This window comes from Coturnix japonica, chromosome 4, assembly GCF_054131305.1.
Source record: "Coturnix japonica strain WE chromosome 4, WE-NBRP24, whole genome shotgun sequence".
Classification (NCBI taxonomy): Eukaryota; Metazoa; Chordata; class Aves; order Galliformes; family Phasianidae; genus Coturnix; species Coturnix japonica.
The window spans coordinates 8,532,250-8,547,154 of record NC_140666.1 but is presented as its reverse complement, the minus strand read 5'-3'; the positions used below and the strand labels follow the sequence as shown (position 1 = coordinate 8,547,154).

Sequence of the window (14,905 nt, the reverse complement as noted above, 5' to 3'; positions counted from 1 at the left end):
TTAGTCATTCATTTTCATTCCGATAATAGAGTGAAGATGATAAAAGTCTAGCTATTTTCTTGCTATATTTAAGGAGTTACAGTTTAACTGACGTTTTCTTCATAGTGCTTAGGACAGGAGCCATGATGCGAAGGAAGTCCCTTCCTAGTGAAACAATTGGATCCAAAGCAATCATATTTGCACTCATGGTGTGCTCATTAACTATATATCAAGCATACTGTAAGCAGTCTGAATGGGTGAGACAAAGCAAAAGGAAGTCACCAAGCTTTACCTTCTGTCCTACTACTTCCTGTCCTCTTCCCTTCTGTGAAGCACCAGAATGAGACATCTGAAATGTCTGTGCTGCAGGATGCTCCTGCTACAGTATCTTCAGAAATCCCTGCTGCAACAGGATCTGACCTCTGCCACAGCTTTGCCAGCTGCTGAGAAGAAATTGCAGTATCAAGTTGTCCATTTGCTAAGCTATCTTTAAAGGCCTGGCCTCGTGTGAAAACAAGCCCATCCACGGATTCCGTGAGAGCTACAGACAAGAGTTATCTTTCCTCCCCAACTGAAGGATGAGGTTTTAAAAGTCAGCTGTCAAAAGCTCCTCCTTGGAGGAGTCTGTACAGATAAGTAACATTGTCCAGGGCCTCAAAAATGCCATGATTTCCAGCCCACTCAGGGCCTAGATGATATTCAAATATTTCAGAATTTTAAGCATTCTTCTAGGAGAGGCTCTCATATTTCTCTGGGGATTTCTTATCTTGGTTGTGTTCAGATCATGTGTTCTTTCAGGCAGAAAAAAGCACGTCAGTAATGTGGTCTGGAAAAAAAAATAAAAGAAGAACTATTTAGCATGAGTTCTTTCTTCAGTATACAGTTTTATTGGATTAATTCTGGGTAACCTGGAACTTTCTCATAGCTTTGAAAGAATCACAGAATCACAGAATGGTTTAGGTTGGAAGGGACCTTTAAGATCACCTGGTTCCAACCCTCTGCTATGGGCAGGGACACCTTCCACTAGATCAGGCTGCTCTAAACTCCATCCAGTCTGAGGGCAACCATCCAGCCAATTCCTCATTCAGTGAGTGGTCCGGCCATCACATCCATTTTTCTCTGATTTGGCAACCAGGATGTCATGAAGGACAGTGTCAAATTCTTTGCACAAGTCCAGGTAGATGATGTCAGTTTCTCTTCCTTTATCCACTGACACCATAACTCCATCATTAAAGTTTGTCAGGCATGACTTGCCCTTGGTGAAGCCGTGTTGGTTATCACCAGTCACCTCTTTATTTTCCCTGTGCCATAGTAGGGCCTTTGGGAGAATCTGCTCCATGATCTCACCAGGCACAGAGGTGAGACTGACTGGCCTGTAGTTCCCTGTAACTTCTTTTTTTCCCTTCTTGAAAACAGGGTTATATTTCCTTTTATCCTACCAGTGGGAACTTCACTAGACAGCCATGACCTTTGTCATGTTGTTTGCTTTCTATGCTTTAAAATTCTCACAGCAGTGGGAAGAACAAAGGGGAATCTAACAGATATTATGGGACCTGACTCCAAATATTTGCAGCTCAAATAATAGATAACACAACTAGAAAGGACAAAACAATGAATGGGCATAAACTTTGCCAGGTTGGGTGAAAGGCAGTGATGTAAAAATGCTCAGAAAGCTACGTAGGATTGGAACAATATGAGTTTAGGAGATTGACACTGCCACCTTCTCAGCACAAGAGGATGGGCAAAAGTACTCCTGGCCTATTTAATCTCAAACTAATCAAGAGAGATTATTCGTATGGATGATGGAGGAATCAATTCATACTTTCTTAACAGGATGATTCAAAGCTTTGTATGTATAAAACCTAGAAAACCTTTTTGTCATATCATGAACTAAAGAGAAAAGGCCCTGGCTGTTCTCCATGGTTGTATGTGGCCTTTGTGGATGAATAGTAGCAAGCCCTACCCATGAATCGCAGCTGCAAAGGCCTGCCTCCACTGTTTCCTGTTATGATCAGACTCTCTTTGCAGTTAGAGTCTAGAGGTGAAAAGCCCAGCAGGTGCTTATGTGCAGTGTTGGCAGACTTTGTTGCAGAAAGGAAGATTACTTGGATTCTTAAGCGAAGATCTTCAGTTGTGCCCCAGAGCAGCTCTCTGGGGCACTCTCTGGGAGTTGTTTCTCTCTCTCTCCTGCTGTTTCCTTCTCAGGCATTTGATATGGGGCTGAGTTAATGGCACTGGTGTGATGATGAAGTAGGACTCCTGCCTTTCTGACTCAGAGATCAGGAGTTCTGAGACAATAGCTAAGGACACCAAGCAAGTCATTTCATGTTCTGGGCAGCCTGGTCTAGTGGTTGTCATCCCTGCCCATGACAGGGGGGTTGAATCTAGATGATCTTTGAGGTCCTTCTCAACCCAGGCCATTCTGTGATTCTGTGACTCCCAGAGAGCCTGAGAGCCGCTCAGAGGCTCAGTAGGTGGCTCTTATACAGGTGGCCACTGGATAGGCATCTATCAGGAATGCACTTACACACTGAGGGTTTCTGAACATTTCATAATGTAATAATCAGGAGTAAATGCACACAGAGGCTGTACAAGAGAATGAAAAAGTACCATAGAAGGACCCCCATTACTGAACAGGAACCAGGGAGAAGTCAGTTCTGAGTGGGTTATTCAGATCAGTACATTCTGTCTGATTAAAACAAAATCATGCCCAAGAGCATGTGGATCACCAACACCTGCAATGAAACATCACTGCTAGACTCTAGCTGCAGAGAGCCTGATCATAACAGGAAACAGCAGAGGCAGGCCTCTGCTGCTGTGATACACTGGGTAGGGCTTGCTACTATTCATCCACGCAACCATGGAGAACAGCCAGGGCCTTTTCTCTTTAGTTCTCAGGATGACAAAGGAGGAGCTCTAGATCAGGAAGGAAGGAGGCCTTACAAGGTATATTCCAGGGGAATCAGCAGAATTATATCAGGGCTGAATTTGAGATAAATGAAGTGAGAGCAAATTATTGTGTCAATTCTTGCCAAGTTTATTAGAAGTATCAGAGTTCTTCACACAAGTGTCAGTAGTTTGCCTGTCCTGGACTAATAAGCAGAATAAGCTTACTCAGTATAGACAGCGACTGATGGTCTTTGTTGATCTTTCATAAGATGCACAACAACTCCTGTGACAAGATGTCAGAGACATTTACAGTTCTAATTAATCTCTCATCACCATGGGAAGCTGTCACAGATACATTTTCCTGCTTTAACCCATTATTCTGCTGATCTATAAAGTCATTTCTTAAGAAACAGAAGGCAAGTGATATTTATTTCAAGGTTGTCATAATCAGTTGAGGAATCTCAAAGAGGCAATATTTATTGAAGCATTTCATTCTCCCTCTCTACACACATCGTGCCTCCTCCAGATCTTCATCCCCCATGCTTTATTTTCTGGGTGATTATTCAGAGGATATTCTTGCATCACTGTTTCTGTAGTACTCAGAGCTTACAACTGGAGTCCAGTCCTCCAGAGCTCTGCTAATTGCCTTCACATCATGATCAACTCTTCACTAAGTGGTTATCAATTTCTTATTTTTTGCAAGGGCTTGAGGAAATCCTGTATTCCCTTCCATTTTAGTGATGGGTGAAACAATGAGCTGTAATTTTTATTGGCTACAAGGGCTTTAAACTCAGATTTAAAGAAACCTGTGGAAGGACAAATATTTCACATTTCTTTTGTAAATTCTTTTTCTTGACTATCCTCTCCTTGCAGAGATACACACAGACACAGTTTCCTATAAGGAGTAATTTATGAGATTAATCTGGATCTAGCTTGGGCACCAGCCAGGGGCCCGATATGCAGAGATTAACAATCAAAGTCAGCCACTATCTTCCCCATAAAAGGCTCCTGGAGGAGCTAAAATAGGTTTGAGTACAAGCGCATGTTTGATGCTGATGCAGGAAAGGAAAGATAATTAACTCTGCAAGCTTCTGATTATCACTTTCACTGTCTTCACATCAGAGCAATTATTAAAAGTTACTTGCAATAGACTCTGAATCACAGAGACCATTAGTAATCCTTTAGTTAGAAACCAAGTACACTGAGATGGCAGTAAAATAGGCTCTATCTCGAGGTTGATATCTATTCCAAAAAACACATTATGAAAAAAGAGGTGATTTAAACTGTTTATTCATATTCTTCTTTTCTTCCACGCCCCTCTCCTCCCCCCAGAATCACATATAATTCTGGATTCTATGATTCTCCAAGCCTTCATTAAAGATTTCCCCAATCGTCATGCCAGCATCCATGGAAAAAAATCTTCAAAATGCATATGAAGAATATCTGACCACTCAGTCATTCTTTGTTGCTGTAGAAAGAATGTGTGGAGGAGGAAATGAAGAGTTTTTAATTATTATTATTTATTTATTTAATGGGAGTAGAAAGCAGTGAACAGGAAAGTGAGAGCTCTGCAGTGACAGCAACAACAAATCTCATCTCTTCGTAAGCCCCGTGGCTGCCATCTACACAGGATCTGCCTACACTACTGTTCAAAGGTCACTGGTTTCTTCTTCATATGAAAATGACCAATTTTTGTTTCTCCCTGAACAAAGTAAAAGTACCTGAGACACTGAAAATTCACAAATTCCATCCTAAGAAAAATCAGCTTGTTGAAATGGTGTTTTTTGTTTTGTTTTGTTTTTTGGCTGACTGAATGCTTTCTCTTTTTATTAGCCCAGCTATAAAATTAATGTAATCATATTGGCTCTCCTAGAAGTACAGACAAAATTTTCATGTTCAGGTTTCAGGCAACAGTGCAGATGCTATACTTCCTGTTAATTGTTTGTTAGTAAACATTTATACACAGTTTCTGAACTTTTAATTGCAAATAATTGTTTGCTGATTTTTTTATTTTTATTTATTTAGAGACTGACAGTGTAAAGAGTGCATCCAGCCTAGCCTTGAGCACCTCCAGGGATGGGGCGCCCACACTTCTCTGGACAGCCTATGCCAGGGTCTCACCACTGAAAGAATTTCCTCCTCACACCTAACTTAAAACTCCCCTTTTAGTTTAAAACCATTTCCTCTTGTCTTATCACTATCAGATCGTGTTGAAATACCACCAACTGAAATTTGCATAATAGATGTAGATAATCAAGGAGTCTAACTCTCCACATCTTGGTACTTTATATCATCATGCACAGCAAGAGATCTAAATTTCTTAATGTTGCACAGTTGCCAAGAACAAGTGGAAAGTCATTCAGGCGCCTCTCTGATCCACTTACTCTGTAGGTGCACAAATACTGCTGTATGGCAGGATTTTAACTTCTCAATATTACAGCATATCAATTTGTACATTCTGTTCTTTATAGGAAGTGGTGGTGCAGCCTGCTAACCTGAAAATTTCCTTGCTTACTTGAACAATTCAAACTCAGAGTAAGAGAATAATAGACCCTTACACTGGTCTTGATCAAGGTTATCAGTAACCTCAGGGACAGCAGGATACAACCCCAGTGCTATGTATGTACATGCAGGATTGAGTGAGCTGGAGAGCAAGTGGCAGAGGAGCTCGCTTTTGTCACCAGCTCTCAGCAAAAGCTGCATTTTAGTGAAGCCTGGGGCTCTCAAGAACACTTAAAAGCAGCTCTTAGTCTCTTGGGCAATTATCCTTGTCCACATTTCCCTTTTAGGTCCAGCTGGGACAGCAGAACATAAGCCCTCTTACACAAATGATCTGCTTCATGATCCCATTTCATGCTCTCATGACTCCAGAAAGCTGCTCAGTGCCTTCTTACATGCACAGGAAGGCTCAATCAAATGTCCTAGGATGTTCCCAGCCCAAGCCCATCATCCTTTATTCTCACATAATGCAACGCAATGGAAAGTATAGAAATAATAGAAGGGTAGCAAAGTATTAGACTACAGCAAACATGGATAAGCCCAAATATAGCAGCTGTGAACGCAAACAGAAAGAAAGAAAATATACTTACCTTTGGAAGGCCTCACGTATGCAAGGATCCCCAGCAAAATACCCTCACCTCCACTGCCAACCTTTAAATGCAGGCTGGGTCTGCATGCACCTGAGCTCCCACCAGGTGCTCAATCACTCTTCCAAGCCACAATTTAGCATTTCCACTACAACTCATAAGCCATTTAACAGCCATTGTGGGAGAGGGAACACAGTTATTCCTCCAGAATCAACTATCATAAGTAGGAATTACCTGTCCTGAAGCAGTAGCTGGTAAATAAGCTACATGTTAATGCTCAGGCAGCCTTGCTTCTGATGTTGGCAGTGGTTTGAGATGTCGTGCATTCAGCTGCAGGCCTGTATGGTATGTAGGCTGTAACTGAGCTGGATTAAGAAGTTTTCAGCCCTCCCGTCATCACTAAACAAAACTCCCATGAGAATCACCAGTTACTCAACCACCAGACTATTAGTAAGCTGCATCTACACTAACTTTTTAGTTCAGATCAGGAGTTGTTTTTTGAAGTGAATTTCCTGTTCACTGCATTTCATTTCCTGTTGTGCTGTAGCCTCATAATTGGTAGACTAAATTCCCTTTGGATGAAAATAGGCCAGAAGATGTGATCCAAGAATACATCTAATGAGCTGCAGCAATAATTTGGCTAACAAGGCAAGAATAGAGTGTCTCCAAAATAAGCTCCCTCTGAAACACATTTCATGTCCATGTTAGATATTTAACTGCAGCTGTTTTGTTTTCCAGATCCGACCCTATTACACCACTGTATGGGAAACTATTAATCACAGCCTAAACCTCTGATTAACCCATCTGAGGCAAGTGACAGTCAGCTGCAGGAGCACAGGTGAAGGTAATTCAGCTGTGCTCCCAGAAAGAGTGGAGCCTGACTCCACCTCTCCTGGATCCCATTTAAGGCCAACCACCATTAAGGTAGTATCTCTTTCTGGAGATTGCTCCTGTGTGGAGCTTTTGTGGTAAGCCTTAATGCTAGTGAGCATCTATCTTGACTGCGAGTTTCTTCCTTATATATCCTCTGGTGATCCATTCACTTTGTAATTACACCTATACAGCCTCACTACTTAAAGTAGACATGCTTACCTGTCAAAACAACCTGTTTGTCTATTGAACTTGTTTAAGCATTTTTATTAGAACAAATTTTAGGCTATGTCAGCTGGTAGAACTAAACTGGGGAGCATGGAGACATGTAGATTTACTGTGGGGACAGTAACCTTCAAGGCAGACAAGCTCCAGTACAGACAGAATAGTGTCCTCAGCCTCAGGAAACCCAAGGCATACCTGGGGGCCAGGCTGGCCAATGCTGCATTGATTGTTAACCTGTAGTTCTGGAGTTGGCTCCTTATCTCTCCTCCCCTCTGCAAAATGCCACAGCCTCATCCATGGACAAAAAACTTCTTCTCCTTGAATGTATGTGCTTCCCCAAAAATCTTACCCACAAGTTAGCACTCGCATACAAACTTGCTGGTATTGCTGCTTATAAATCTAGCTTCTCCCTACTACTCCAGGGTTCCTCATTGACACAGTGATCCAGTTCACACAGAGCAGGAGGGAACTCTCAGTTTTCATGTGAACATTACATCAGTTCTCCCCACTGTACTGAAACTTCATCAAAATTGATGCACTTCAGTCCTAGCAATAAAGAGGAGAGAGAAAAATGGCCCATGTTTCCAGCTAGTGACACATAATATAGAAGATGATCTCAGCACCGTTACAGACAAATCACCCTTTACCAGTTCTTTCCGTGGCATCATTCATTTTTTCCTGAGATTTAGATTTATTTTTGGAGGTCATAAAAATACACAGGGAGTTGCCAGTCATTTTTATTCCAGTGCAGGAATGCTATATACAGGAGACATTATTTTTGGCTCCTACTTGAATTGTTGTGTTTTTTTCTTCTTTTCTTCCAAGTGAGAATCAATCCGTGACAGAAGGCAATGTTGTCTAGGTAAGTATTACTGCTGCTTCTGTGCTAGGATATCGAGCAGCCTCAAAGCAAATAGACAATTAATTAATTGTAAAAAACAGTGCATCATTGTGCAGGAGATTCCTTGGGCTGGAGTATAATCTGAAGTGTTCACAATACCTTTCCCACCCAGCTCGCTCACAAGTGAAGGGAACTCCCTCCCACCCTGTTAATGCTACAAGGTGTGATCTGAAGTCAGGATTACGTGACTCTGAGAGGCAGACACCCCTGGGCAGTACTGGTTCCCCCCAGTACTGTATATGCAGTCCTTTCTTTTTTCCACAGTGATGCACCACACAGCCCCAGTTTGACACAGACATAGCAGATAACATAATTTGTATTTCCTAGGTTTTCACAAAGCACTCCCTTGCCATTCCATCTCTGTTCTTAAAATACAGAGAGGGACAGTTGGTCATTAAAAACAGGGATGGATAGGTGGGTAAATGGATAGATATGTAGATAACATATGGATAAGTAAGTAGATGAATGGATGCATGCATATATACAATGTTATTAGATATTCTCTGTCCTAACTGACTGCCATTCAGCAATAGACACAGTATAAGGGTGGCTAATATAAAGATGTTTTATTTCCCATACACACAGAAAAGCAAATACTCCATCCCAGTAATGCCTACTGTTTTTCAGGAGAATTCTTCTATCTTCATGGGGACTACAAGCTTATATGTCCAAAACAGCCATAAGGTTTTTCCTTTGTCTTGCAGTTTTTTCCTCTCACGCAACTAATTTCTGGTTTTGAAGTTTCTTGTCTTGTTTTGTTTGTTTTGGTTTTTTGTTTTTTGTTTTTATAAAATTCCCTGAGTTAAAACTACAAAAAAGCTCCCAGCGTCAAACCAGATCTTCCAATCCTAAACATATTTTAAGACTACTTCCAAGCCTAGATGACTTTTCCCTTCATGAACAGAAACATCCATACTCAGCAATCCTGGGGGCAGGGAGGATTTGTACACTGCTGCAGATGTCCCTCTTCATTGCAGGGGAGTTGCACTAGGTGACTTTTAAGGGTTCCTTCTAACTCAACTGATTCTATGAAGGTTGTACAGTGCTTTGAAAATACAGAAGTCCTCCATACCATTCTATTTTAGAAACCACACAGCAATCAGCATACCAAATTCCCTCTTTGTGAACAATTCTTTCTCAGTATACAGCTAATCATTAAGCAGAAAAGATGGATCCTCAAGAGCACATGAAATATCAGAAGTCCTCACTGAAGCCAATGAGTTAAACAGCCTTCTGGCACTCCCAGGGCTGAGTCTCAACGTATCAAACTTTTGTCTGTGAATGGACCTTCTGGATTTCTGAATGCTGAGAGAGAAGCAGCAGGGCATGGGTCAAGCTGCCTCTTCCCTGAATCACAGCACAAGGCTTCACTAACCTGTCAGCGAGCCTCCCTGTACTCACAGTGCCATTGTTTCAGAGAGATGGTGGGGATAAACAGGGTGCAGCAATTTCCTACAGCACCAATTACTGGCCATATGAGTGGGGCCTCATAGTTCAGGGTGCTGAAGTCTTTGTCTCTGCAGGGAAAAAGCAACTTGCCTCACAGAGCTCTAAGACTACCAGACAACACTTGATTTCCTCTGTTGACAGCTACCAGAGGAGCACCTAATTGGAATCAGCAGACACCCAGTTTGCTGGAAGGAGCTTGATCGGATGCTTGTGTGAACTCCCTAGCTTCTCTTCGTGTCACTCATAGCAGGACATCCAAAGTAAGGAAAAAACGTACATGTTTTGAAACACACTGTGAACTAGAGAATGAGTTTGAGATTTTTTGCTCCCTAGCTGCACCCAAATCACTATTTTCATGTTTGAAGTAATTATCTTCATTATTCTTACCATTGTAGACTTAAAAAATATGTATATACACCCACACATACCCAGTTCCAGGACCTCAGGTTCATTTAAAAAAAAAAAAAAAAAAAAAAAGCTGTGGATATTAAAATCCTCAAAGCTAAATCATAAACACTGGCAATATTGCTTTACTTCACTACAATGAACGTCAATGTTAAAATAATAGAAGACTTAGCTCCATATCTCTGGAAGTGCTTAAACACTCCTGTGAAAGAAGGTTTAGTTCTAAACTTTACACTGTATAAGATATTCTCACCAAAGGACTGGTCCACAATACTGACCATATTTTAGTACTTTAAATCATACTCCTATTTTTATGTTTCATAAACCATGAGGTTTGGCTTCTGAATCATTTCATCATCATATTCATTCATCCATATCAGTATGAGACATGTATCAGCATTACAGATATAAAAAGACACTTCAGGTTAAGACCTGCATCTGATAAAAGCAGCAAAAAACCACAAAAAATAATAATAATAATTTACCTTTGACTCTCCAAATCGTTCATCAGAAGTTTTCCATTGTGTTCTGTAGGAGCTGAGCAAAGACACAGCAATAGCACGTTGTGTTGGTCCTCCTCCACTGTGACATCTTTCTGCCTTCTGCTTCAGTTTATACACAAAGAGCTAGGAAACATCAAAGGTCTCATTTTGCTTTTGGCAGCTGTGATGATAGGGTTTCCCTCATCTCACACCCATGCTGCATGTTTCCTCAGGATTCACACCAGCAAGGTTAAAACTGCACAGCAGAGCCATTTTTTTTACCCCTTTTTGTTTATGAAAAAATAATTAAAAATAAAAATCAACAATAAGGAGAGCAGCAACCATAACACATTAGCCTTTATTTTGTCTGCTGGCATTCCCTGAATCACACTGGTTGAAAGGGACCTTAAGAGAACATCTACTCCAACATCCTCTGCTAAAGCAAGCTGAATTTGCTGTAGATTGTTCCACAAAGAGAGCTGCTGGCAATACCAGCATAAGAATAATGGGAGAAAACAACACACGAATAGCTGTGTACCCAGATGAGATTTACAGAGTTGCCTGCTTTGATTGCTGATGCATGGAAGAGCTGTGTATTACAGAAATAAATAACCTCCTTTCACCTCCATACCTGCAGGAAGTTTTCTTGTTTCCTCTTATAGAATAATGGGAAGGGAAAACAGGATTACAATGGGCCTCCATGTCAACTAGCACTGACTAGCTTTGTGAACACCTGAAAGGCTGCAGAACATTAGATATGCACACATTGCTTCACAAAATACAAGCAATAAATGAAGGTTCATATTTGAGCCAAAACGCTACTTTGCTTTTGACAGAAAAAAAGATGTGGCAGCACAGCAAGGCAGGATAAAGGATCCTTTTCATCCAAGGATTGAAGAATTGAGATAACTAATTAAACCCATTTCTCCACAGAGAACAGAATTAGACTGCGGTGAATACACAAAGTGAAGAGCAGCATTGCATGAGCAAGTCAATCCTGTGCCATGGGAACAGAGAACATACTGACATAGCACCATCTTTTCTTGCATGAGAGGGTGTATGGGAAACTGTTGATCACAGCCTGAACCTCTGGTGATCCAGCTGAGGCAAGCAATGAATTAGCTGTGGGAGCACAGGTGAAGGTAATTCAGCTGTGCTACCAAATGGGTTGGAGCTTGGCTCTACCTCTCCCAGATCCCATGTAAGGGCAGACTACCACTAAGGCAGGATCTCTTTCTCTGGAGATCTCTCCTTCGTGGAGTTTACTGCGAACCTTCAACATCAGTCAGCATTTTCCATTTACCATAGATTATCTTTCTATCATGACAATTTTTCATACAAAACATCTGTTTAACCTCTGTTTACCTATAGACTGTATAACTGTGCTATTGTATAATTGCACAGAAGGGATCGACACCCTAGAAATGCAGAACATAACATCTTGATGAATATTTACACCACACCAAACATATCAGATACCTACAAATGCATAACAGCAATAATTCATCTGTCATCAGGTACTCATCCCTGCTGCTGGCTCCTCTGCTATTTGGTAGGCCATATCTTTTTAATGCATATCAACAAAAATCCCAAAGCCAGAATAATTGCACATTAGATCTGGTAAATTCAGTGCTCAGAAAGAGCACCTTTCCTTACCTCTTCTGCCAAGAACACACAAGCCTCAGCCCTCAGATGAGATGCAGAATTATAGAAATCAGGGCTTCAATACTCCATAGCCATGTCAATGATACCTGAGTAATTTGCTTTCCTGGTACTTACATTAAGGTTCCTAGGTCTTGATTTCAGTGGATGCAGGGTTCTGCATTAGTTGTGCATAAACTTAAATTCCCAGCAATGCAAATGGGCGATGCTGGCAATGAAGAGTAAACTACTCAATGAGTGATAATCATCTTATATAAATAGCTTTGAAAGGAACTCAGCATGGCAAAGAACTGAATGGCCTGGTTCTCCTACCCAAAATAGCAGAAATGGGACAACTCCCTTTTGTATTCCAGTAAATCCAAGGTCAAGTAATAACAGCAAAACTTACACATGCCTGTTACATTCATCCAGTAAACTGCAAGACCATTCTGTTTATTTTGATGTCAAACCCCAAGCATGTTTTATTTACTAGACTTTTTTTAAAATCATTTTTCTCCTGACTGACTTTCTTCAGACCATTAAAATCTACTTTGTGATCAAATTCAATTTGCTGACAATGTTTAGGTATATAGGATTAGTATAAAACCAAGTGAAGAGAATAAGGAGAATAAGTTCCATTTTAAAAGGTGGTTTTTGTTCAATGTCAGTGCCTCAGTCTGTTTACATTTCAAGTGAAGATAGTAATTTCTCCTGTTTGGGGAAGAAAATATTACCTTGTATTCATGTTTGCAAAGCATTTGGCAGACAGGATGGTCTGAGTCCAAATAACTACAGTTACAGTACCATACTGCTGAAGTTTGTTACTCTGATGATGAAGAAAAAAAATCTCAGGTATCCAACAGTGGTCTGCCTGAATGGCTGGTCACAAAGTGCGGCTGAAGGGTGGGTGTGGATTCAGCCAACTTTTATCCCTCCCAGAAAAGCTATGGCACAAACTGAGAACAGTGAATCAGGATTAACTGTAACTGAGACACAAATCTGACTGGTTGAGTCAAATCCCAGGACAGTTCATGTATCTGAGCTCAGAATAGCTCAGCTCTTCATTTTCCAGACGAATGTCTTCTGATGTAGTACACAGGAAAGGAGGAAGAACGTTTCACTGGCAGGCTGTGCCACATTTGGGACTAGAATTATTACTCAGAATTATCAATTTAATATCATATTGGACCACTCTATATTATCTACAGCTTTTTGACTTAATTACGCTGTTTGTGGAGTGGAACTAGAAGTGAGTACTGTAAAAAGAGGATGTCTGGAACAAATAGCTGGCATGATTAGGGGGAGAGCTTACCTCTGCTTGTCCTCTGCTAAGAGCATTTCTTACATTTCCGCTCTACTTTAAAGCGAGCCCAGTTCCAGGCATCGATGTATCATGAGGTATAAACGGTTCCTCTTTAGGAAAAGTAAAAGCAGTTCTTCCTGTTTGTGAAATCCCCACATCACCAAGAACAAGAAATCTTTCAAAACTCAATCTTCACTGCTCACAGAGCTTCACTGCCTTATAGGGTCTGAATCCCCTGGAATCACGCTGGGGGTGGGCTGGGAATGCTGACTTTTCCTCCTTCTGGGTGATTCTGGGAGGTCCGGAAGTGATGTCACAGTACATTTTAGGCTACAATAACAGGAAATCATCGAGTGTTTATACTGGCAAACTGGGCTGTGATGTGATTTTCCTCTTGTTTCCCCCTCCCTGCCTCACCCCCACCATTGACTTCCTTGGTATATCTGCTTCCTCTGATTAAAATACTACAAGGTGACAACACTGAAGGAGAAAAAAAGGCAAGCAGGGTAGAGAGATAGAAAGGCATATTTTGAAGGGATGTCTCTCCCATTATCACTCACAAACAGCAAATTGTCAACCCCTGCCCCTGGCCATACACATGCTGTGTTAGTACAGCAGCCCAAAAACTTGGCCTGATGAGGCACTAGAGGATACACCCTTCCCCAGTACAGGTGAATCACACATCAAATCTCAGCAACATTTTGCTCTGGCTGCAGAAACTGTGCCACACAGGTGGGATTGAAAATATACTGAATAGGCTGATGGACTCCAAGGAAGAGGAGACCACATTTCCAAGTTTGGGTCAGAGGAAGAATGCAAATTACCTGTGCCCAGAGTCCATACCACAGTGTGACACCCACATTGATTCTTAACAGGAGGTCCTTGAGAGTGTTTGGTTTGGGCAGAATTTAAAGCATTGCTTGGACCAGGGATGTACACAAATCTTATATATCCCATCCGTTCCAGCTCGCTAAAAATGATAGAAGAATTAGGAATTTACAAGGGAGTTTTCTGTATGGTAGGATTTTCTACAAGAAAAACTAGTATCTCTGCTAGGCTTACCAGCTTTTGGGCAGTTTGTGTTTCCCTGAAAAATATGACATGAATGTATTCTTCAGGCTCATTGCCACTGCAGTGGGCTAGCAGAGCTCAAAAAACAGTTTTGAGCTGTGGGACATGAAGGAGACACACAGGGTGGCCATCTCTAGAATGTGTACTAGGATGGCTGGAGTTGAAGGAGGATATACAAAGAGATAGAAGAGACAGGTCATTTACAACAATGTGAAAGAAACTGTGAGGTGAGAAGAACAGCAAATATTAAAGAAGTTCACTGAAGAGGAAGATGCTTAAAAGCAGCATACCTCAATATAAGCTGGAGTATCCTTTCTACACACTCTCACAAGATTAATCATAGGATGCCCTGGGTTGAAAGGAACCTCAAAGGTCATTTAGTGCTAGATCAAGCACTAGATCAGATTGCCCAGGGCCCCATCCAGCCTGGCCTTGAACACTTCCAGATATAGGGCATCCACAGCCTCCCAAGGCAACCTGTTCCAGCACTTCACCACATCTTCCTGATATCTAATATAAATCTTCTCCTCCTTCCCTTTAAAATCATTATCCCTTGCCTTATCACTGCCTTTTACAGAATCAAAGAATCACAGAATGACCCAGG

The 14,905-nt window shown here is 41.3% G+C and overlaps 2 long non-coding RNA genes across 3 annotated transcripts; one reads left to right on the top strand and one right to left on the bottom strand.

The window, feature by feature from the left end:
• Positions 1–4,141: 4,141 nt before the first annotated feature.
• On the bottom strand, positions 4,142–13,524 carry LOC107312558 (uncharacterized). Its single transcript, XR_001554516.3, has 3 exons — positions 13,240–13,524; positions 10,290–10,430; positions 4,142–4,336 (listed from the first exon to the last, which is right to left on the bottom strand). It is a non-coding gene; the product is annotated as an uncharacterized LOC107312558 (long non-coding RNA).
• LOC146760924 (uncharacterized) lies at positions 6,689–11,354 on the top strand. 2 transcript variants are annotated; one of them, XR_014945055.1, is made up of 4 exons: positions 6,689–6,798; positions 7,875–7,911; positions 9,541–9,659; positions 10,339–10,914. It is a non-coding gene; the product is annotated as an uncharacterized LOC146760924 (long non-coding RNA). The 2 variants fall into 2 exon arrangements; XR_014945056.1 differs by lacking the exons at positions 6,689–6,798; positions 10,339–10,914 and adding an exon at positions 11,220–11,354 and having other exon boundaries at positions 7,773–7,911.
• Positions 13,525–14,905: the final 1,381 nt, after the last annotated feature.